Below are 24,757 nucleotides of genomic sequence, written 5' to 3'. Positions count from 1 at the left end.
ATATAAAAATTGAAAACAAATTAAAAATTAGAAAAAAAATAAAAAAAAAAATGAAAAAAAAAAATGCAAAATAACAAAACAAAATAAATTTTTTGTTGAAAATTGTTGATAAAAAAATTTGGAACATTTGAATTAGATTTGCCCTTGAAATTTTGCATAAATGGTGATGGAATTACATTGAGAATGGGGAATGGTCCTTAAAAGAATTGAATTCCTTTGATAGTGAAGTTTGTTTGACACTAGTGAATTAGATTTTTGATCATGTTATGTTGAATTATGACATGAAAATTGAAATTGAAATTGGAATGAGATGGAATGTGGTTGTTGTAGTTTTTAAAAGAACATGCAAATTTTATTGGTTTTGTGGATTGATTGTGGGCAGTGTCCCTTATTGGATGTTGAGATTAATTTATTGATTATCTTGAATGCTAAATACATGTGTTTTGATGTGTTTAAAAAATTTTTGGATGTCCATTTTTAAGGGGAAACCATGCCGGATTTTTTAAAAAATTTTGAATTTTGATTTTAAAATCCAAAAAGGCATGTGGTTTGATTCTTGGACTTTGAGATAGAATTTGAAAATAATTTTAAAGTTGATTTTGGATTAAAAAAAAAAAAATTTTACTTGTTTTCAAAGTTGAGATGTTGATGTTAATTTTGAAATGGCATTGCAAAGTTTGAATTGTTGTGAGCATAGTTCCACCTTTTCTCATTTGCTTGAATGTGAAATGCATGGATGTGATCTAAGTTGCCTAAATTGATTGCAAGCATGACTTGATTTGATTTTGTTCTTTTGAATTGAAAATGATAAGTCTTGTCTTCAATGCATTAAATGTTTTAAATTGACCTCTTTGAAAAGTTTTGATTGGGTTGAGTGCATTATTTTGGTAAAATGAGCTTTCATCGTTAAAATGCTTTGTGATCACACTTGTTGGGTTTCAAGTGTTTTAAAAGGGAAAATTTTGAACTTTGTTTGAAAACTGTGAAGTTGAGTTATATGATTCCTTCTATTGTTGTTCATTCATTGCATGATTCTTGTCATGAAGTTTTTTTACAATGCAATTGAGTGTCTTGACCCAAAGTTTTCAAAAATTCAAATTTTGCCCCAAAAGTGTTGAGAAATTCCAATGTTGACCAAAATGCCCTTCTTTGAATTGGAGCTTGCTCCATTTGATTCATTTGCATCCATTTGAAAATGCTAAGTGCCTTTAAACTTCTTTGTGATATAATTCTGATTCTTGCCAAATAAGGCATAAATGCCTCTTGACCTTCCTCATCATGATTTTTGATATCTCTTGCAAACTGAGTTAAATTGCCATTCCAACCTATCTGTTTGAAGTCAATTAATTCCATTGTTGCTTAAATGACTTTGAAACTTGTCTAATGTGATCTCTTTTGAATAATTGTGTGCCCTTTGGAATAAATGCAACCTGTTGCTTGTATATACACTATTTTGCACACACTTGTATCACATTGACAGTTTTGAGATTTTCTATGCATCTTTTCAGCCTGTTGTCTTGGATTGACTTTTGACTAAGTTTGGGGGTGTTATGGATTTTTTTGTTGCAATGCATGATTTGGATATTGTATCTGTTCTTTGCCCTTAGTATCTATTCTTGCACTTACTTGAGATTTTGAATTGAAATTTGAATCAAGTTAGGACTATGCATGCTTGATATTAGTGTATATATGTTTCCATGCCATTATTTTGATATCTTACACTTGTGATTTATTCTTGATGACCGAGGTTTTTTTTGGTCCAGATTCTGACTTCCAGATGGTAAGCTTCTTGTATTCTTAGTATTTAACCATTCTCTGTTTTATTTAAGCATCTAGAGGAGGTTACGAGCCATGAGTGATCATAGGGTGTTGATCTTGTTGCATTGCTATACAGGATATTTCTTTAGCTAGAGTTATTGATTCTATGTTCATCATTCTGATATATGTCATCTAGTTACATACCATGTCCAGGATTCATTCTTGAACTTGCTTGTCATAACATGTCTAAGATTGTAGTGTTTTGCAGCCGTGCATTTCATTTAGTCTTTATTACATAACATGCTTGTTTCTTGAGTCCTAGGTTGACAGTTGTCATGCCTTTATGCTCCTTGTTATCCTGTTTACTATATTTGATCTTCACTGTTACACTTTTAGACATTCTTGCTTAGGAATTGATACGATGTCATCCTAGGGTCTACTTGTCCTACCTTTGCAGCATCTACTTGAGTTTTAGGTTTGTGAATGCATATTGCATCATTTTTGCACATCACAGCCCATGCTTGTCCTGTTAGTCATTTTTCTGCTCTAAATGTTCCATATATGACTTTTTTGCCCTCTATGCCATTATTGCCTATCTACTCTATTTTGTTTAACTTAGGTATATAAAATGATGATCTTGAAGCTTTCCTAATCACTTCTTGCACAAGCATGATCCTATTTATCTATTTTCCATTTCTATCTATTTCAGGTATGCTTTGTGCTTTCTTATCAGTTGCTTACCTTATTCTCTGCCTGTGCATTGATTTATACTTGTGTTTTTGTAGATGCAGCGTAGAAGAAAGACTCTTGCTAGGAAACGAGTTCACAGAGTTCCACCACCTCCATCTCCAGTATATTCTTCATTTCCTTCATCTTCGGCATCAGTCCAGTTTGAGCCATTTGCCATGGATACAGTGGATCAGACCAATTGGTCTTATGATGAGCTTGTAAGGTGGGGCATTGATGTCATTATGACTCCAGCAGACATAGTCGTCTACTCCCGGTTGGTTGCTCTGTTCTACCAGTACCTTCAGATGAATGAGGACGACAGACTTCTCTTACACACTACCATTGACAGCCAGGAGATTAATATTTCTATCCCGCCCATAGCTGCTACAAGTCGATGCCCCTACACTTCTCCATTGGTTGATGACACTCAAGAGCCTCTGTACCCTGCACATCCACCTTTTCCCACTGAGCTAACCATGGTCGCTACATTATCTCCATAGGTAGCATATGAGGGGCACCCCTTTGCAGACCGGGTCGAGATTGATCCCCGGTTTTGGTTCTTCGATTCAGTGTTGTACCTCAATGCATTCCCTATAGGTCATGGCACTCAGAGGCGAGAAAGGATATTTTAGGCTTTATATTGTTTAGATAAGGGGTATTGGATCTCTATTCTTGCGTTTATATAGGAGCTCATGCATAAGTTTTGGAAGAACTTGCATCACACGCACAGCACTAGAGCTGAGACCTGGCCTTTACCTTTTAGCCATTTGATTACCTAGTTGCTTCTAGACCAGGGGTATCAGTTTAACCTAAGGAGATTCCAGAGCCTGATGCAGAGTGATCCAAGAGAGCCTATGATCTGGACCGGTGGAATAAGACCTTCAATTCATGCCGCAAGAACAGAGCCAACGGGGATATGAAGAGACTTCATGTATAGCAGCAGAGAGCAGCAGCAAAGGCAGCCACAGCAGGCGATGCTCTAGATGATGATACATCAAATAGATCTCCCCCCAAACAGAGACATCGCAGTACCACTTCAGGATCTACCTCCCAGCCAGATGTACCCGGTGCATCTCAGCAGACTGGCCCTTCACATGCCCCTTTTACTGAGCCAATAACCCATACCAGCACTGATTCTAGCTACAGATCAGAGGTAGCTTAGTTACACACAGATTTCATATCTTTCAGAGCTGATATGACTGGGCAGCACAACGATGTCATGAGGAGGCATGATGATTTGGTGAGGAGACATGACGACCTAGTGGGGAGAAACGATGATCTAGTTCGCCGATCAGATGAGCTGCGAGCAGATGTAACTGAGGTGAGACGTGAGCTAAGTGCACTACGTACTGACCTTACAGATTCTCTCACTCGCCATAGCACCAAGATGTCTGCCATGCTGCAGCATATTGCGGGCAAGATTACTCCAAATCCGACTGTCTTATTCCATCTTCTCTCTCTCCTACTCATTACCTATCTCACATCTGCACTATTATGACTGTGATATTTTTGCACCATTTAGACACTTGCATTGGTTTTGGATATTATTTGGATATTTATTTTGATATTATTTGGATGTTTTGGATATTTTTAGATATTATTGCTTCCATTGCACTGATATGATTTGTCAATATTTGAGAAAATATGAACAACGGAAGAAACGGCGTCGAAAACTGCGTCCCGAGCAAAAAGTTATGCCCCGAACAAGTTCGGCGGCAACTAGGTCCAGAAACTCTGAAACTAGAGAAAAACGACCAGAACGGAATTCTAAGAGTCCACGACTCGAGGAAATGTGAAAATGAATCCCGTACGAGGAGCCCCACAAAATTCTCAATTTGAAAATCAAAGGCATCAAAATCAGCCCTCTTCTCAGTTTCAAAATAGGCAATTTTAGGCCTCTTCAAGCTACCGTCCTCCATACAATCCAAATGTCTCTAATCAACCCCATGTGTTCCCAACTGATGAAATCGTGGCTACAAACAAGCAAATGATGGAATCATTGAATAAGCAAATGATGGATTCTAACAAGCAACTCTTGACATCTTTGCAACCCACTCTCCAAATGGTTCATTCTCATACTCAGTCCATAGCTAAGCTTGAGAATCAAGTGGGTCAAATAGCTAACTCCATGAATCAATTGCTCCAAAAGGACAAGGGTAAGCTTCCCGCTCAACCATTTGAAAATCCTAGAGGGATGCATGTGATTGACGAAACCCCTCCTCCGAGTGGGCCGAGTTATGAACATGTTCAAGCAATCACCACCCTTAGGAGTGGTCGAGTTGTTGACAACAAGGTTAATGGAAACAAAAATGAGAAAAATTCTCCTTCAAAAAATCCAAATCCAAATACCAACTCTTCTAATCCAAATCATACTCATGAAAATCCCAAGCTTGCCACCCCAAATGTGGAAACTTCTTATGAGCCAAAAGCTCCGTTTCCTCAACGTCTCCAAGAGTCGACACATATTGGGAATAAGAATTGTAAAATTCAAGACATGTGGGAAGTTTTCAAGCAAGTGAAGATCAACTTGCCTCTCTTAGATGCTATCAAGCAAATCCCTCCCTATGCAAAATTTCTCAAGGATTTGTGCACTCAAAAGCGCACTTCCAAGAATCGTTTGCCAAGGAAAGTAAGATTAACTGAGAATGTTAGTGCTATCATTCAGCATGGCACTCCTCCAAAGTATAAGGATCCGGGTGCCCCAACAATTTCGTGTGTCATTGGTGACAACAAAATAGAGAGGGCCCTCCTTGACTTAGGAGCTAGTGTGAACTCAATTCCATATTCAGTTTACTTACAGCTTGGGTTGGGAGATCTTAAGCCAATATCTGTGGTTTTACAACTGGCCGATAGATCGGTTAAGCATCCACGAGGCATTCTTGAAGATGTCATAATTAAAGTGGATAAATTCTACTTCTCGGTAAATTTTGTGGTTCGTGACACGGAACCGGTCCATGATCCAAAAAAGCACAAACCCGTGATCCTTGGTCGACCTTTCTTAGCTACGGTTAACGCTTCCATTAATTGCCGAACTGGGGTGATGGACATTGCTTTTGGAAACATGCAAGTCAAATTCCACATCTTCCATGCAACTCAACATCCTTCCAATGAGGATGATTGTTTTCTTGTTGATGTCATCGATGAAGTGGTTGAAGAATTTATCCCCTTCATTCTAAGCAAAGATCCTCTTGAAACTTGCATGTCTCATTTCGACTTCTCAAACTTTGATATTGATCAATCCATCCAAGAAGTCAACTCTTTGCTTGATGTTGGTGCTATCATGGATACTCCTCCTTGGAAAATTCCAAAAGAACCGCTTCCTCAACTCTCCACTATTCCTCTGGTCCCATTATTGAAATTGCCACCACAACTTATGCTAAAGCCACTCCTGGCTCATCTCAAGTATATATATCTTGGTGCAAATCAAACTCTTCCAGTCATCATTGCATCGGACCTTCTTGAGGACCAAAAAACCAACCTTTTAGCGGTGCTCCAAGAGCATAAAGAAGCTATTGGTTGGGTAGTGGCTGATTTGAAAGGAATTGACCCCTCTATTTGTATGCATCGTATTCATATGGAGGAGGACGCGAAACCTTCTAGAGAGCTCCAGTGCCGGTTGAATCCTAACATGAAGGAAGTGGTCATAAAAGAGGTGATCAAATTACTAGATGTGGGAATCATCTACCCCATATCTGATAGCAAGTGGGTAAGTCCCACTCAAGTTGTCCCCAAGAAATCCGGCCTCACCGTTGTTAAAAATTCAGCGGGTGAGCTCGTGCCACAACGAACCACCACCGGGTGGCGTGTGTGCATTGACTACCGGGAACTCAACTCTTCAACTAGGAAAGATCATTTTTCACTCCCATTCATTGATCAAATCCTAGAAAGGCTAGCCGGTCAGAGCTACTATTGTTTTCTTGATGGTTATTCCAGTTATAACCAAGTGGCAATCGCCCCCCAAGATCAAGAGAAAACAACATTCACATGTCCCTTTAAAACTTTTGCCTATCGACACATGCCTTTTGGGCTATGCAATGCTCCGGCAACGTTTCAAAGGTACATGATGTCCATATTCTCTGATATGGTTGAAAAGTTCTTGGAAGTTTTCATGGACGATTTTTCAGTCTTTGGCTCCTCCTTTGATTCTTGTTTCCACAATCTATCGCTTGTACTCCAAAGATGCAAGTAGACAAATCTAATTCTAAGTTGGGAGAAAAGCCACTTCATGGTCCAAGAAGGCATTGTTCTAGGACATGTCATTTCTAAATGGGGAATTGAGGTGGACAAAGCTAAGGTTGAGTTAATCTCTAATCTCCCTCCTCCAAATTCCGTCCGTCAAATCCGTTCGTCAAATCCGTTCCTTCCTTGGCCATGTCAGATTCTATCGTCGCTTCATCAAAGATTTTAGCAAAATCTCTCGGCCCTTATGCAATCTTCTTGCCAAGGATATTCCATTCAACTTTGATAAAGCTTGCATGGAAGCTTTCATTAAACTTCGCACTTTCCTCTTATCTGCCCCAATCATGAAACCGCCAAATTGGTCTCTTCCTTTTGAGATCATGTGTGATGCATCCGATTATGCATTAGGTGCAGTTTCGGGCCAATGTGTGGACAAGCTTCCATACGTAATCTATTATGCTAGTAAGACTCTATCTGATGCTCAACTAAATTACACCACCACTGAAAAAGAGTTACTAGCTGTGGTGTATGCCTTTGATAAATTCCGCTCTTATCTTCTTGGCTCCAAGGTCATAGTTTCTCGGACCATGCCGCTCTTAGGCACTTGCTCGTGAAAAAAGAGACCACCCCCACCTAATTCGATGGATACTCTTACTTCAAGAGTTTGACATTGAAATTCGGGACACAAAGGGGACCGACAATGTTGTCATAGACTATCTTTCTCACTTACTCATTGAAAAATCTTCTGAATTTGTTGTGGTCCGGGACTCCTTTCTAGATGAGCAACTATTTCAGATTTCCCATTCAAGTCTCCCTTGGTTTGTGGATATTGTCAACTATCTAGCAGTAGGCAAAATTCCACCCAATTGGACCAAACAAGAGAAAGACCAGTTCTTCTCCCAAGTCAAGCATTTCTTTTGGGAAGATCCGGAATTGTTCAAGTACCGCCCGGATCAAATCATCAGGAGATGCATTCCCGAAAATGAAACCACAAGTGTCCTACATTTCTGTCACACTCTTACTTGTGGAGGACACTTTAGTGCTAGAAAGATTGCTGACAAAGTCCTTCAAAGCAAATTTTATTGGCCATCCTTATTTCGGGATGCTTACAAATTCTGTAAATCTTGTGAGCGTTGCCAAAATCTCGGATCCATGTCTAGAAGAGACATGATGCCCTTCACTCCCATCCTCATTATTAAAATTTTTGATATATGGGGGATCGACTTCATGGGACCATTTCCATCTTCCTATGGCTATGAGTATATCCTTGTAGCGGTGGACTATGTTTCCAAATGGGTTGAAGCCGAGGCTACCAAAACTGATGATCATAAAGTTATGATCCAATTCATTCAATCTAACATTTTTAGTCATTTTGGTACACCCCGAGCAATCATCAGTGATGGTGGATCTCATTTTAGAAATCGTTATATTAAATCCGTCCTCTCTAAATACTCTGTCATTCATAAGGTTTCCACACCTTATCACCCTCAGACGAGTGGTCAAGTGGAGGTATCTAACCGGGAGATTAAGCATATCTTGGAAAAAACGGTTCGACCGGACCGCAAAGATTGGTCTTTGAGACTAAACGATGCGTTTTGGCTTACAAGACGCCCATTAGTATGTCCCCATATCAGCTTGTCTTTGGAAAAGCTTGTCATCTCCCAGTCGAATTAGAGCACCGTGCTTATTGGGCCATAAAAAGGCTCAACTTTGATCTTAAACAAGTCGGTTCGACTCGCAAATTGTAACTCAATGATCTTGAGGAAATTCGAAATGATGTGTATGAAAGCGTAAAAATCTATAAGGCAAAGACTAAAGCATTTCATGACAAACATATTGTCAAAAAGTCTTTCGCCCCCGAACAGAAAGCTTGGCTTTTCAATTCCAGATTGAGACTCTTTCCCGGTAAACTCCGTTCACGGTGGGATGGTCCATATGTCATCACCGCCATTTTTCCTCATGGTGCAGTCAAACTCCAAGATCCTACCAATGGATCTCTCTTCAAGGTTAATGGCCAACGGCTTAAGCCTTACATTGACGGCATAGTCCCAATCTGCAAAGTTGAGAAAGTCTTCTTAACGAACCCAATTTACGAGGACTAATGCATGATCTTGCTTCGTCTAGCTATCGACTTTAAATTTAGCAATCAAGGGAAGAAATTTTTTCTATTTCCATGCTTCCCTAATTTTTAATTGCCTGAGCCTTGAAATTTTCTGGGAAATGGCTAAAGAAAGCCAAAAACTTAACCTTGTCTAGAACTTTCTTAAATTGTGTTCCTAAAAATTCAGACTAGGTTTTCTTAGGCTTTCTGAAATTCTTACTTTCATTCCTGGAAATTTTTAGCTCTATCCGGCATTTTCCTCAGAACTTCAAAATGGTACCCTTGTGCATGAGCTTTTATTTCCAGAATGTACTGGTTGTTCAAGGTTTCCCAAGTCCATCCGAATATTTAAGTTCTACATTGGCACTCTCTGACCTTTTTGCCAATGCCGTGCAGTAAAGATTGAAATCCATAGGACTTAGAGAAGTTTTACACTGCAGTTCGAGCACTCGTGAGTCTCCTTCGAGCACTCGAATGTTCCAAAATATTCACTGCTGGGTTTTCGAGCGCTCATAACCTTTTGTTCGAGCGCTCAGAGATACAAATTCTGCTACTGTCCCATTTTCGAGTGCTCATGTGTTAACATCCAGGTTTCCTCGCCATCCTAAAAGCCACATGAGCACTCATACAACAATCCTCATGACTGCCGAGATCCTCACTAGATCATCCTCGAGCGCTCGAAGACCCTTCTTCGAGTGCTCGTGCCTTGAAACCAATTTCGCCCAAACCTTCTGGCTCGTCTTCGAGTGCTCGAAGACCCTTCTTCGAGTGCTCGTGCTGAATCATCCCCCTTTAAATTGACTTTCCCTCTCCCATTTCTTTTCCGTTAACTTATTCACTCCCCTTACCCCTACGAACTCACTCTTTCATTTCCCCTCCATAACTCCCCTAGCCTTCCCTTTCCCCCATTCATGCACCAATCCCCCATTCATGCACCAATCCCCTATAAATACCCAACACTTCCATCTTCCCTCCTCATCCCATCCTTCCTTCTCTCCATTCTCCTCTCAAGGTACGTTTCTCTCTTCTTTTCCTTTCCTTTTTGCTTTTTATTATTTTCATTTTAAGGAGTGTGGGCATTGCATTTTTGGAGATTTGGGTGTTTGTTGATGTTGTTGCTCTAGGCTAGAGAGCTCTATTGTTCAAAAATTTTGGGTTTTATCGTCTATTACTCTTACTCTCACCTTCCCTCTCTCTTGGTGCCCGCCAGGTGCTCGCTGAAATTCCCCATCCACGTCCATTTCTCTAAATGTCTCATGCCGAACCTTCTCACCGTCCTAGGCCATCTGCAGATGCCCCCGCTGTTAATCGTGAGCAACCCCGAGAACCTTAGCTCACGAAAAAGATCAACTATAAGCTTCTCTTTCCGCTCACGGATGTCTTTGACACTTTTCCCACCACTTCGTGGGCTGCCCCAGAATTAGCTAACCGGCGCATTCAGCACATTTGCAAGCCTGTTGCAAAAATAACCTACCCCCTCGTGGTACGACTGTCTATCAAAACCTCAATTGCTTGGACGACCAGCCTAACACTCTCACCACTTCAATTGATGGCACTCTCTATTCATTCACTTTTGCTGACATTGTGACTGTATCCAGCTGTCCTCTGGAGTGCCCCGATGATATTGTGAATTATGAGAATCTTTCTTTATATGAGGAGCCTGATAATCTAACTGTGGAGCAAGTTGTTGCCGCCATTTGCAGCAAGGATGATCCTCATCGACCCTGGAGCTATACACTAAAATCCACCCTCCCTGAGCACATGTGGTTCTTTGACTCTGTGCTTAAGCACAATATCTGCCCCTTGGTGCACAGCACCGAGCGCTGAGGTTTGATGTTACAGGCTTTGTATGCCCTAGACCAAGGCCAATGGATCTCTATTCTGGAGCTCATTTGGAGCCAATTTATGCGGTTCTGGGACGACTGCCTTAACTCCTAGCATCAACGAGCCCAAGCTTGGGCTTTGCTGTTACCCTTCTTCATTACCAAGCTCTTGAAACACAAAGGTTTCATCATCCCGCCTGGTGAAGAAAAAGGCAAAAAGGTTCAGGCATTTACCATCCACCATTGGAACAATGTTCTTGGCCATTCTAGGCATGTTCAGCCCGCTGCTCCTCCTTCCCCTCGAGATCCATCTCCTCTTTTTTCCGAGGATGATCCCATGGCTGAGGATGCTGAATGGGAGGAGCCCCCTATTGACTCTCAGCAGGACCATGCTTTTTTGTGAGCTAGCATCGCAGGTATCCATGCTCGGATGGATCGTTTTGAGTATACCTTGGCGGACTATAATAGGACAGTCTGAGAGGACTACTTGCGTGTGGAGGAGGACCGTCGTGTTGCAGCTGAGGACCGTCGTGTGGCACAGGATGAAAGGCGTGAAACTCAATCCCTCCTCAATGCAATCCTTGCCCGTTTTCCCCCTGGCCCGTAGCTAGTGGCCCGTTCGTGACCCGTCTTTTGTTTCACATGTTTATGTTTATATTTTCTGTTGATATTCTAGTTTTTAAACTTGGGAATTTATTTATGTAATAGTTGATCTGGTTAGTCATGATAGAATTTCAGTTCCTTTTGTAATCATGTCCACCTACTTTTGAATGAAAATTCCCTCTTTTCTTTTATTGTCTATTAATTATTTTCTTTTAATGTTTCATTGTTAATTCTGTCTTTTGTATCTTTCCCCTGCTGTTTCTCTCAGTGTTCCCTTGCAGGTTGCACATTTCAAGTTTGGGGGCCTGTTTTTATTGGACTTCACATGTGAGCTTTTTGTCACCCCGCCATGCACTGTCCTCCTTTTTTTGGTATTTTTTGTTCTTGTTATCCTCTCTACTTTTCAGTAGATGTTAGTTGTTGTCCCACATTGAGGACAATGTGTCATTCAAGTTTGGGGGTGCAATATTGCATTTTTGGTATCATGTTTGGTATTACATTTTTGTAAAGCAACGATATTGTAATTTGAAACTTGTCGGAGATGAAGCATATGTTTAATACCTTATGTATAGAAGCAATTGTTGAGTTTTGAAAATAAAGAAAATTTGAAATGATCATGTGGATGCAATTTAGTCTGTATAAATGTTTCAATTAGATTTTCGTTGGATTTTATACTCTTTTATGCTTCATAATGTATAAATGCACACCAGAAACTTAACTGTGAGGTATGCAACTTGATTGATGTTGATCTTGACCTAGTTAATCTGATTTGATGAACCTAATAGATGGATACCTTTGGCATGATAAAAAAGAAAAAGAAAAAAAGAAGAAGATAATGGCCAGTTTGAGTTTGTAGCCTTTCCAACTTGAGTTATTAAGCCCAATGAGTGTCTCTACACTTAGCACCCTAGAGCCATCTGGTTTGGGAGTTGTTGGCCTAACGCTTGCTACATGGGTTGGTTAGAAAGCTTAAAAGACTTAGACATTGCACGGTCATTCAAAATATATATATATATATATATATTTATAATAAACATGGTCCGTTGGAGTTTATAGCCTTGCCAATTCAAGCTATTAAGCCCTAGGAGTGCCTCTACACTCAACACCCTAGAGCCATCTGGTTTGGGAGTCGTTGGCCTAATGCTTGCTACATGGGTTGGTTAAAAAGCTTAAGGGACTTCGACATTGCACAACCATGTTATGTAAAAAATAGACAATTGTAGTTTAAATAAATTCATGCCTTAGTGACTTCATTTAAAAAGGGAAATTCAATGATTTGAAGACTTGTGTCTTGAAATTGGAAAAAGAAAGTAACCGCCACATGTTGGGAATCCGGTTCACTTCCACTGAAGTTAGAGTTGATTTCTATTCAAGAGATGACAATTGAATTATTTATATAGACTATGATGTTGATGCATACATGTTGAAACGTGTTTAGCTAATTTTTGTATCAAAGGCTTCATATATGTAAGATAGTCTACCCAATGACCCCGTTTCCAGTTCTTTATCTGTTTCAAGTTGTATTTGAGCTATGCATGTATTTCATTTTATTATGGTTGATATTTTTGGGGAACAATCCAATGGTTGTCATTCATTGAGTTTTTCATTTTGATTTTTGCTATGGGACTAGCAAAATGAAAGTTTGGGGGTGTGATAAGCGCCGAATATTGCATATTCAAGCGCCCTTATTCGCATTAGTTAAGTCCATTTGTAGTTCAATTATATATATTTTCTCCAGTTCTATGTTCTGTGCAATTTTCAAGTTTGTCTGCAAAAAAAAAAAGGAAATTAAATGGAAGTTTCGAAGGCTTGTTGAAGAGAAAATCATTCCGAGCGTTTGCATCTGGAGATCTCCAAGAGGAATCTACTAAAATAGGTCCATGAAGTCCTTCTACAATGAAAAAGGGGTAAATGATTCTCAATAAGCCAATGCTAAATCCAAGTAAAAGATGTCCATAGTAAAAGGAGAAGAAAATGCATTCTGAGGCATCTTCGAGCGCTTGAAACACCACCTTCGAGCGCTCGTGCGGCACATATAAGAAATCCACATGAGCTATTCCATGTCATACGAGCGCTCGGAGAAGCTTTGAGTGCTTCAAATCAGAACAGAATGGTCCAAGGAAGCTTCGAGTGCTCCAAACCAAGGCAGAAGGACTTAAGGCTTCTTCAAGCGCTCGTCCATGTTCTTGAGCCAACACGTTTTTGTTCCAAGGCATCTTCGAGCACTCATACTGCAATCTTTGAGCGCTCAAAGGAACATAGAGTTGTGTGTGGCTACAAGGTTGAGCTCGAAAAATGGGAGTTTCCCACAAGCTTCTTCCTTCTTCTAGGGCATCCATGGGTAACTAATTCTTCCTCTAGGGAGGTGATGAAGCCCTCCCTTGTAAACATGTTCTAGCTTAGTTCTAATTTGGGGATTGCAATGTATAATCTATGGTCTTTTCATGATCTAGAGCACTTCATTTGTTGTAATGGATGTTGATGTATATGAATGATTTTTCTAAGTTGATTATATTGTTTTAGATGATGTCTTACAATTATCATATTGCTTATGTTTTCATAGTGACAAAGGAAATAAGGTTATAAAATGGTTTAATGGCATGTTAATAGAGAACTTTGATAGTCCATCGCTTTGGTAATCCCTTTGATGGTTTATGCTTAATTCCTAGCTTCATATGCTTCATCATTTGATTGAATGCTTGATGATTTTTGCTTAAGAAAGTATATTTGATGCTACACCCTAGTTAGGTAGTTCAAATGTATTAGCTTTTGATGGATCATTCTTGTGTTAATTTAATGAACTTCTTAATGATTATAAGGTAACTATGTGTTGCTCCATAATTCTTGGCCATTACATATATATTGTCTATCCCCAATTTAGTCTTGATCTAGCATGTGTTTAGGGTTTAGTGCGGATTCACTTCCCTAGTTCCCATTTTTATTGTCTTTGCCTCTTATTTCCTAGCATTCTTGTTTTATGTACATTTCAATTCATAATTTTAGTGACAATCCAACAACTCCTCTATAACCCCCTTTATCATTCTAAAAATGATTCTAGACACTTAGGTTGCCATAAACTAGCAGTCCCAGTGGTTCGACTTACCCGACCAATAGCCCTATTTTACAATGATTTGTGATATTGCAAAGCTTGATGTATAATTGGCATACAGATCACCTACTCAATGTGGCTTGTAATAGATTTGTGATGGCCCAAGTTTTACAACCCGGTGCGTTAGTGATGACTTGAAAGTTGACCCGGTAATGGGTCTGAAATGCAGAAGCGAAAGATAAACCAAAGTCTCTAAAGATATAAATCATCCCTAAGACACTAGAGTGACCTTCCATGAAGTCATGAAACTCAAGAAAATAACCAGAAGTGGAAGCTAAAATGAAAAGGGTTAAATGGCACCAATGGCAACCAAAAGAACAAGATCTAGTTCAAAATAGACCACGTTCACCATTAAATGGCTTAAACAAGATAAATAAGGTCTTGTGGGAACAAAAAAATGGGGTTAACCTATCTGGGAAACCAACCAAGCAAAACCCACAAAGATGCCTCATTTCGGTCTTCCGAAATGGTGTTTCGGTCGACCGAAATAGGCCAGAAAGGAGGGAGCACTTTGGTCGGTCGAAATGCCAAACCGGTTGACCGGTTGTGGCTTAGAATGAGGGAAGGCTGCTGGAATTTGAAATGCAACTGTTCTAATAGTAATCAGTCAGCCAAAATGATGTTTCGGTTGACTGAAACAACTCAAAATTCTGCAGAAAGTTCTGCAGAACCAAAAATAAAGAAGGGCTTCATAAGCCTTACTTGAATTCCCCCATAGCATGATCAATCTAAATTATATGCTATTGTGTGATGATGTGAACATACACACAAGTGTAATATGGCATTTTAAACGCGCTACAATAGCCTATGACCTTATTACAATTTACAAAATTAGACATGTCAACCCTCAAGGTTCACAAAATTACATTTTAAAGCAAAAATATGATACCACATGAGCTTAAATGTAAACTAAGGATAATTGACCCTTGGCCATGAATCATACATATCAAATAGGTTCCAAATGGAGTATTTAAGTACACTTTACAAATCATAAGGCAAAAATGGTATATTGAACCTAGCTATATGTTACAATCTTATAAACAAAACTTAAACATGCTAACACTTGCATATGAACAAAATTACGTTTAAAAGAACTTCAAATCTACAAATCACCTAAGGCAATGCAGATCCCTAAATCTTGAATCCTGTACTTGAAAAATGTCCCTGGTAACTTTGGGGTGAGTAACATAAAGCTACTTGTAGGAGATGAGCATGCAAAGACCTTGTAATGACCCAGTTATTTACCTTCCTTTCCTTTTTCTTGAAATTTTACGGATAAATTTTTTTCGTTTAATTTTCTTTTCTGAGTTCAGTTTCTCATCTCATAGTGTCATCTTGAGTGCTTGAAAATGGTTTCTGAGACTCTTTTCTATGGATTGACAACTTCCTTTGAGGACCAAGTCATTTCCACATTTTCACTTTTCGGACACTATTCACTTTTGTCATTTTCCCTATTTCGTCCTCTTCCCTATTATGTCCTTTCTCCGTTTGCCAGTTTTTGGCACAACCTCACTTTTCGTGGTCAGAGTTGGTTTTTGACTTCACGTGTCTTCATCTTCAGTGGTTTCCTCGAAATACGTATCTTTACTTTTGCAAGAAAGTACTCTGGTTGCTCCCGGTGTCCATAGAGCTATGGATGCACAATTCTTTGGAATTATTTTCTTTTCTTGGGGTGTTTTTCATAAATATCTTTTGAAGATATTTTATTTTAGGGGTATCTAAGAAAATATCTTTCGGAAGATATTTTTATTCTAGGGCAGTTTCGCAGCTAACCCTTTTTGTAGGGGCTATTGTGCAATTAACGAAAGTTATTGCAAAATACCTCGTCTGGAGCCTGGATCCTCGTATGGGATTCATTTTCACATTTCATCAAGTCATGGACTCTTGGAATTCCGTTCTGGTCATTTTACTCCAGTTTCAGAGTTTCTAGACCCGGTTGCCGTTGAACTTGTTCGGGGAATAACTCTCTGTTCGGGACTCAATTTTTGACGCTGTTTCTTTTTTTGTTCATAGTTTCTCATTTTGAATCTTTTTCATTCATGGAGTATTGCCGTTTAAGCGTGTTTGCTCAAAATCCACTTTTCCGAACCCGGCGGGGCCAGTTCGGGGCACTTTTTGAGATTTCTATAAAAGGGGGATGAGATATTTCATTCTTCATCTTCCCTACTCCCCTTGCATGACTTGAAGCAGCCATGGATGCCCATGGAGCTGCCACCTTCTCTCTCCTTCTTTGATCTACTTTTCCTAAGTGAAAAGTCTTCGGCCTTCACATTTTTTGTTCCCCTCAACGTGTTCTACCATTCCCCCTTATTAGAATTCATTTTTGACCATTTCTTGAGTTTGGGTTTGAATTCAAGTTGTGATTTTCATGGGGCTTCCTTCGGATTCATGTTGATCGTGCTGTCCCCAACAAAACCCTTCAGTTTCGGCGAATTCGGAACACTTTTCTTCTGGTGGGGATTTGGGATTTTCATCTCAAATTGAGGTAGGGGGTGTTATAATTTACTTTCTTGCTATATTACATGCTTGTGATGCTTATACAACTTGATTGCATGCTTGAATCACAAAATCTAGAGATTTTATTATTTATTTTTCTTGTGAAGGATTTAATTTTTCTGGTTGTCCATAGCTTTGTTTAATCATGTGACATGATATAATATTACCCCTTGATAGATAGATTGACATATATTAAATCTAGATTATTTAGACAAGTAATGAAGATTTTATTTAATATTTATCTTGAATAAAATATTAAATCATGTGGCCTTATCTAGCTTTAAATCAACATGTGATAGCATATTATATTAGGCCTTAGCATGCTCTTCAACATAGATTAATTTGAGAGTAATCAGAGAAGTTTTGAAATCTAGTAATATTTAATTAATTAGATTAATTAAATTGCTCCAAGTGTACTATTCATCCCGTTGGATTTCCGACTTGAAATTCTTGATATGCATGTCATATAGTTTCACATATATTAAATCTAGAATATTTGATTAGGTTTTGAAACCTTTCAATTATTATTTTTCTAGTATTAAAATTTAATACTCGTGGCCGTACCTTGCATGAAATGTACTTGTACCGTGTTCTTAAATCAAGTTGTGACATGTTGTATAACATATATTAAATTGAGGTAATTTAGATGACTTTCAAAATCTAGAGATTTTAATTAAATGAAATAATTAAAATCCATTTAATGGTTCTATGCACTTATTTAAGTTTATAACCTTGTATTCATGATTTTCTTGATAAGTTCCTTCACGTGTATTACATTGAGCATAATCGGATAAATTTTGAAACTTATATTTATTCATTTCTCTTGTATGGAACTTAACTCACTTGGTTGTGTCGTGTATGAAATGAACTTGAAACTTGACATTGAACTTGGCCTTAACATGATCCTTGACATAACTTGTTCGTAGAACATTTGGACTTGCCATGTAACCTTGATAATTTAATCCCTTAAGTAGATTAAATTTCATTTTATGTCTCCCTCGAGTTAATCATGCCTTGATATCATGTATCTAGACTTCTTGTATCTTGGTTTCATTAATGTGCTTAATGAACATGCTCATTTGTTTCGGAATGGTTTATTCACACATATGTTGTTTAGTATACAACTGAATCATGTATCTTATACTTATGGTATATTTGTTTCGATGGATTCCATGTGCTATTTATCTTGGTTGTGGTCTATATAAATGCACACATTGATTTCTTGACATTTCACATGCCATCATAGTTGAGAACTTAGAGCATAACTTGTGTGTTCTAAAATCTTGGTTGTGCATGATATGTGGTTAATGCATTTCTTGTATTTTAATACAACCTTGACTTGCACAACTTGTTGATTTTGGGACTTGGGATATCAATCAAGAATTGACATGGCTAGGACTCGGTTCTAGTATGGGGGAATGTCCCTCTACACTATAATGCGCACTAGGGGAAAGGTACCCATGGGTTAGTAGCCCTAACGTGATCTCAAGAGTACGGTTTTAATCCGGGCGATATCCGAGTTTCCACATTGGTTGATTTCACTCTTTAAATTTCAAGTTGCTATTCCTTGAAGATTTAAACTTGTCGTGTATGTGAAATGCTCCAATCTTGCTAAATTGCATAGATATTATGCCTTGTTCTTGATTTCATGTAGAACCTCTTTTCATGTTATATGAAATATTTCATCCTTGTATAATTGCATAGATATTATGCCTTGTTCTTGACTTCATTTGTAATCTCTTTTCGTGTTTCATAGATTGTCCCATCCTTATTTAATCGCATAGATCATATGCCTTGTCCCTTATTTCAAGTATACTTCACGTCGTGTTAATTGGAATATCCCAATCTTGTTTACTTGCATATACATTATGCCTTGTTCTTGATTCCATGCGTTATTCTTGTCGTGTTCTTTGGATTATCCCAATCTTGACTTGCTTCATATATGTAGATTATCATGATTCTTGTTGCTTATAATCCATGGTAGCTTAGAATGATCCCTGAGTCTAATCTTTGACATAGACGTTAGGTGGCATGATCCCTTTGGAACTGTAATGACCCGGTCATTTTCATTCTTTTCCTTTTCCTTAGATTTTCACTGATATTTTTTTTCCGTTGACCTTTTTCCTTTCTAAGTTCAGTTTCATGTCACTTAGTGTCATCTTGAGTGCTCTGGAGTGATTTTCGAGACTCTTTTCTGTGGATTGACAACTTCCTTTGAGGACCGAGTCGTTTCCACATTTTTCGTTTTTTGACACTATTCACTTTTCGTCCTTTTCCCTATTTTGTCTTTTTCCCATTTGTCACTTTGTTTGCGTAACCACACTTTTTGTGTTCGGAGTTGGTTTTTGACTTCACATATCTTCATTCTCAATGATTTCTATGAGATACGTATCTTTACTTTCGTGAGAAAGTACTCTGGTTGCTCCCGGTGTCCATAGGGGCATGGATGCATTGTTCTTTGAAAACATATGCTTTTCTTGGGGTGTTTTTCGTAAATATCTTTTGAAGATATTTTATTTCAGGGGTATCTAAGAAAATATCTATTGGAAGATATTTTCATTCTAGGGCAGTTTCGCAGTTTCCACTTTTTGGAAGGACCATTGTGCAATTAATGAAAGTTATTGCTCAATGCCTTATTTTGAGCCTGGATCCTCATACGGGATTCATTTTCACAATTCGTCGAGTCGTGGACTCTTAGAATTTCCTCCTGGACGATGTTTTCCAATTTCAGGGTTTCTGGCCCCAGTTTGCGCCAAACTTGTTTGGGGCATAACTCCCTGCTCGGGACTCGGTTTTTGAAGCCGTTTCTCCGTTGTCTATATTTTCTCATTTTGAATCTTTTTCGTTCACAGATTTTTGCAGTTTTAGCGCGTTTGCTCAAATTTCACTTTTTCGGACCCGGCGGGGCCCATTCGAGACACTTTTTGAGTTTTTCTATAAATAGGGGGGTTAGTAGATGAAAAATCATATTTTTCTCTCTCTCTCCTCTCTCATCGCCGGTCTAAGCTGCTCCCATGGCTGCCACCTTCTCTCTCCTCGTTTGAGCTTCTTCCCTTCAATGAAAAGTTATCGTGCCTTAGTGTTTTATGTTCGTGTTGGCGAGGCCTTCGATTCCAACCGATTGGAATCTCGTTTTGGCCATTTCTTGAGTTCGGGTTTGAAGTCAAGTTGTGTTTTTTAAGGAGTTTCCTTTAGATTCATGTTCGTGGTGTTGTCCCCGACAAACCTAGGAGTTTCGTCGGATTCAGAGCCGATTTATTTTGGTGGGGATTTGAGATTTCATCTCAAATGGAGGTAGGGAATGTTTTAGGATTTTATATGTGTTGTATTATATGTTTTCCATGTTTATACAACCTATATGCATGCCTTGTATCAAATCTAGGAAATTTAAAATATTTAATTCTTTGTATAAGATTTAATTTTCATGATGATGAGAAATTTGGATTTGAATTGTGGCAAGGTAGAAACTCTTGTTTTAATATGTTATTTAACATATATTAAATTGGGATTAATTAACTAAGAATTGCTCTTTTTAATTAATATTTATCTTTTGTGAAAGATTAAAATTCATGGCCGTACCTTGCATGAAATTAAGTTGTAATATGCTTCTAAATTAAGTCATGGCATGTTCTTTAATATACTTTAATTTGAGAGCATTTGTTTAGGTTTGGAAATCTAGAGACTTTAATTAAGAGAATTAATTAAAATTATTTTGTGGTTTCACGGGCCTAATTTGGCTTTTATGTAAATATATGTAACGACCATGATATGTCTTTTATCATTTATTAAATTGAGGCCATTTGGAAATGATTTGAAATTTAAAGAGTTTAATTATTTTGATGTAATTAAATTCTATCTTGTTTATCTATGGATCTAATCATGTTTTAGAAGTTGTTTCTATTTTAAAAGCATGCATTTAGATTTATGATGTATTCACTTGATTGTGTTATATGCATTGAAGAGCATTATTGTTAAATTTATATTCATGAGAGTATATTTCTAACATGAGCATATTGTTGGCCTGTGATTTCATAGCATTATGGATATAAAACGCTTATTATGCACTATTGGGAGTTAAATTGCTAACTTGTTACTATGTAGTAGTAATATGTATAAGTTGTGAACTTATTTGGCTTATTTTGGAATCTTGGGACATTGTTGAGTTGAGATGGCTAGGGTTTGGCTCTAGTATGGGGACGTGAGTCCTCTAAGTCATTGAGATAGTGCACACTTAGGGTGGTCTTCCCTGCGGGTTAGTGCCCGGAATAACCATTGAGGTCTCGATAGAATTCCAAGCGTGATGTCCAAGTCTTCCACTTTTTGTTTTCGCATTCAATTCCAAGTTGACAATCATGTTTACCTTATTAACTAGTGGTTTTGGCTATTGGCGATTTTGATGTTGTTAAGTACATCCATACTAAATTGTTATATTTAGTTGATTTCACACTTTTAGATTTTTAGTTGATAACCTAGATAATCTATGTCTTGATGTGTGGTATTAGATATTCTAATTATGCTAAATTGTTATATTTAGTTGATATTACATTTTAGACTTCAAGTTGATAACCTTGAGAATCTATATGTTGTTGCTTTGTGTAAGCATGCTCCTATGTTGTTGCTTTGTGTAAGCATGCTCATATGTTGTTGCTTCGTGTAAGCATGACCCTATGTTGTTAAAATTGCATGAATGGGGTGATTGATGCTAGAATGATCTTAGGTAGCTAGGATGCTCCCTGAGTCTCACCTTTGACATAGACGTTAGGTAAAATGAACCACAATAATTGAATCATGGAAACTTGTAAAACTTAAGTCAATGCATTCTCATTTCCTACGAGTAGCTTTATGTTGCTGACCCCAAAGTTACTGGGGCATATTTTCAGGTACAGGAATCAAGGTTGAGATTTCCATTTTGCTTGGATGGTTTGTGGACTTGAGGTTTTCCATTTTAGTGAAGGTTGGCTTGAAATGCCATTTGTAACCTTATTTGTCAAATGTGCATATTTGATTCTAAACTTGTAATGTGTGCCTATGCACACTTTTTGATTCTCATTTTATGTTTATGACATGAGGCCAAGGGCCAAACTTCTGTTGGAATCACATTTATATCATGGATGTTAATTTTTGTCTTAATGAGAATATATGAAAAATCATACGTTTTAGTTTGCTATTTTACACTGGAGTGTGTACTGTGTATGAAAATTTTCCATTAGCATTCATTTAGCATGTTTGAAGTGTTGGCCAAGGGCCAAATGGCATTTTGAAACCATTTCAAGATTTTAAATTCCAAGTTTTCGTTCCAAACTTCATTTTTGGCATTTTGGCTGTTGGGGGGTCATATTTTGTATCGGCCATATTTTTAAGCCATGGACCATTGTAGCACATCTTATTAGGTAAGTTACATTTGTGTGCATGGTCATTTCCAGGCAAAGCTTCTTCTTTGGTGAAATGAGCCTCCTATGGACTCATTTTACACTTTTGTTGCATAATCTGACCTAAGGGTATTTTAGGAATTTTCTTTGGGAAATAAATTCCGTTCTTCACATGGTCACTTAGAAAATGTGATTTTAGGGGGGGGTTTTTTCTTTATGTTTTTCCTGAAAATGTCATCTTGGTATCGGAAATCCATCACAAAGTTCAGCTTTCTGTTTTCCATTTAGCAACTTTTTAGACCCTCTGGACCAGATTTCTTGGGAGGGCATTTTGGGCTTTTCACAGTGAGTATTTTTCAATTTATCTTCCCAATCATGTAGAAAACTCAATTTTGAGGGGGGTTTCTTCTTTGTGTTTTTCCAGAAAATGTCATCTAGGGTCTCAAAATCCCATTTTTTCCAGAAAAACCCCTGTTGCTAGGGTTTCTTGCTGCCTGTTCTGCCTTCTTTACATCTAAATGGTTAGATGGGGTTTGTAACCGGTTAGATGAGTGAGGGTAGTGTTTTGGTTGAGTTTTTTGGCCTTCTAACCGGTTAGATGTTCTTGGGTTGGCACTTTTGACCGTTTTGCCCCTTCTTCTTCCGTTAGCCATATCTTCTTCATCCGGACTCCGAATCAAGTGATTCTTGAGTCTAAATTCATTAATTTTTCATTGTATTTCCAATGGTGTGCTTGGTGGTACCCACTTTTAAGCTAGAAATGACATTTTTGCCCCTAGGTTCATTCTTGTTCGTTTTTGAAACGTTGCATCCGCATTTGTTTCCTTTGGGTTCCATGACCTCGTTGAGGGTCACATTGGCGCCTTAGAGTCATGTTGTATCTCTAGAGACCATTGTTTGTCTTTTGTTTTAGCATTTTGGATCCGTTATCGGGTCATCTTTTGGTTCATCACTGATGCACGGGTTAAAAAATTTAGGCCGTCAAAAGTGGTATCATAGCTCCTTGGTTTGAATACCTTGGACGACAGGTTTTGGGTGCATATCATGCTTATGTTGCCATGCTTTATGTGCTTATATACTTCATAATAACATATTTTGGTTTGATAACATGTCTATGAGCTTACGTGCTACATATGGTATGCCATTTATTTAGCATGATTTAAATTTGTTGTAAAGAGCATGACATATGATGTATGCTAGATTAGATTTGTATATGCATAACTGTATTACATATTTAGCATGACACGGGTTTGGTCATTGAGGCACGAGTTAGGGTGGATGGTGATTGTAGTCACAATCCCATGGTGATGTAGGTTGTTATCGACCTAGCATTGGTTTTGAGGTAGGTGGATGGTCACCTTTTGTTTAAGCACTTGTGAGATGAGTCATTTGGCATTACCGTAGTGGTAGATTTGTTGGTTTTGGGCCATGATGAGGTTATGGACCTCTTAGGATCCTTGGTTGATCAGGATGATTCCTCTGGGATTGCAATTTTCGTGGGCGGGTACATTTATGGGTGGGTGCATGGCACTGTCATGCTACCGTGCTGGCTAGCTACAAGTATAGTTTAGATGGAATCAGTGTTGGTTTTGTTTTGATAGGCATTGTCCTTTGATCGGCGATGATGATATTTGTTTTGGGGATTAGTCGTGGTGATTGATTTATTTGTTATTGGTATGGCTGTAGTTGCCATTTTCCTTGAGGAGTTCTTGTGTGATGATGTTTTTGGGATCAAGTTGATTGATTGATGTTACGGGTAGTGAGAGCACTGCACTGTTAGTGTCACTTGTAGTGTCACCTCTAGATTCGGAGTTAGATTGTTAGAGTCTTACCATTGTGGTAAGGGCTCACGTTTGTTTGGAGACAGGTTGTTGTCGCATTGGTTTTGGAGACAGTTTATGGCCAGGAATTGTCATTTCCTTTCCTAGACACTCTAAGACACGATGTCCATAGGGTTCATTGCTGCATCATGTTATCTTATACAGTTTCGTTTACTACCATGTTAGTAGTATGATTTATGATATTGTGATGCATGGGTTGGTGGAGGTGTATCCACATTTGCCTTCTTGTTGTGTGGCATTAGCATGCCTTCTTTATATGCATAGAGATGTCATGTTGTTTATGTGCTTTACTGACATGATTTTGTGTTTATGTGGAGACGTGCAGCATTAACTTTTGATTCTTATCTACGTGAGTAGATTTTCTTTCTGATAGTTGCATTCCTTATTATATGCATGACTTCCAGGTTTGGTATTCCCTTTTGTTTTCCCTCGGTCGCACGTAGTGTGTATATGGGTTTCCACAATGGTTTCGTGTTTGGTTCGTGTAAGGGACTTCATAAGGAGTGAGTCTCTTTTCTCCGTTGTGTTGTGCGCGGTTTTGGGGTTGACTGATCTATGAGGGTCACCATCATTGTCTTAAGTCCTTGGTGAGGATTTGATGGATTTTGGTCGACTCACTTCCATTTGGGGTGAAGTCTTTGGCCTTGTTGTCTTTCGTTACAGAGATGGAGTCGTGGTATTGTCCTTTTTAGGACTAGTGGTTCCCTTTCTTTCGTGTCTTCCCTTGGGGAGTTTCTGCTGTGGTTGTT

The sequence above is a fragment of the Cornus florida genome, unplaced genomic scaffold (assembly GCF_030987335.1).
Source record: "Cornus florida cultivar Cherokee Brave unplaced genomic scaffold, ASM3098733v1 CherokeeBrave_3.0.0_Hap2_Chr05, whole genome shotgun sequence".
Taxonomy (NCBI): domain Eukaryota; kingdom Viridiplantae; phylum Streptophyta; class Magnoliopsida; order Cornales; family Cornaceae; genus Cornus; species Cornus florida.
The sequence above is the reverse complement of the archived record's forward strand: the minus strand, read 5'-3'. Positions refer to the sequence as shown.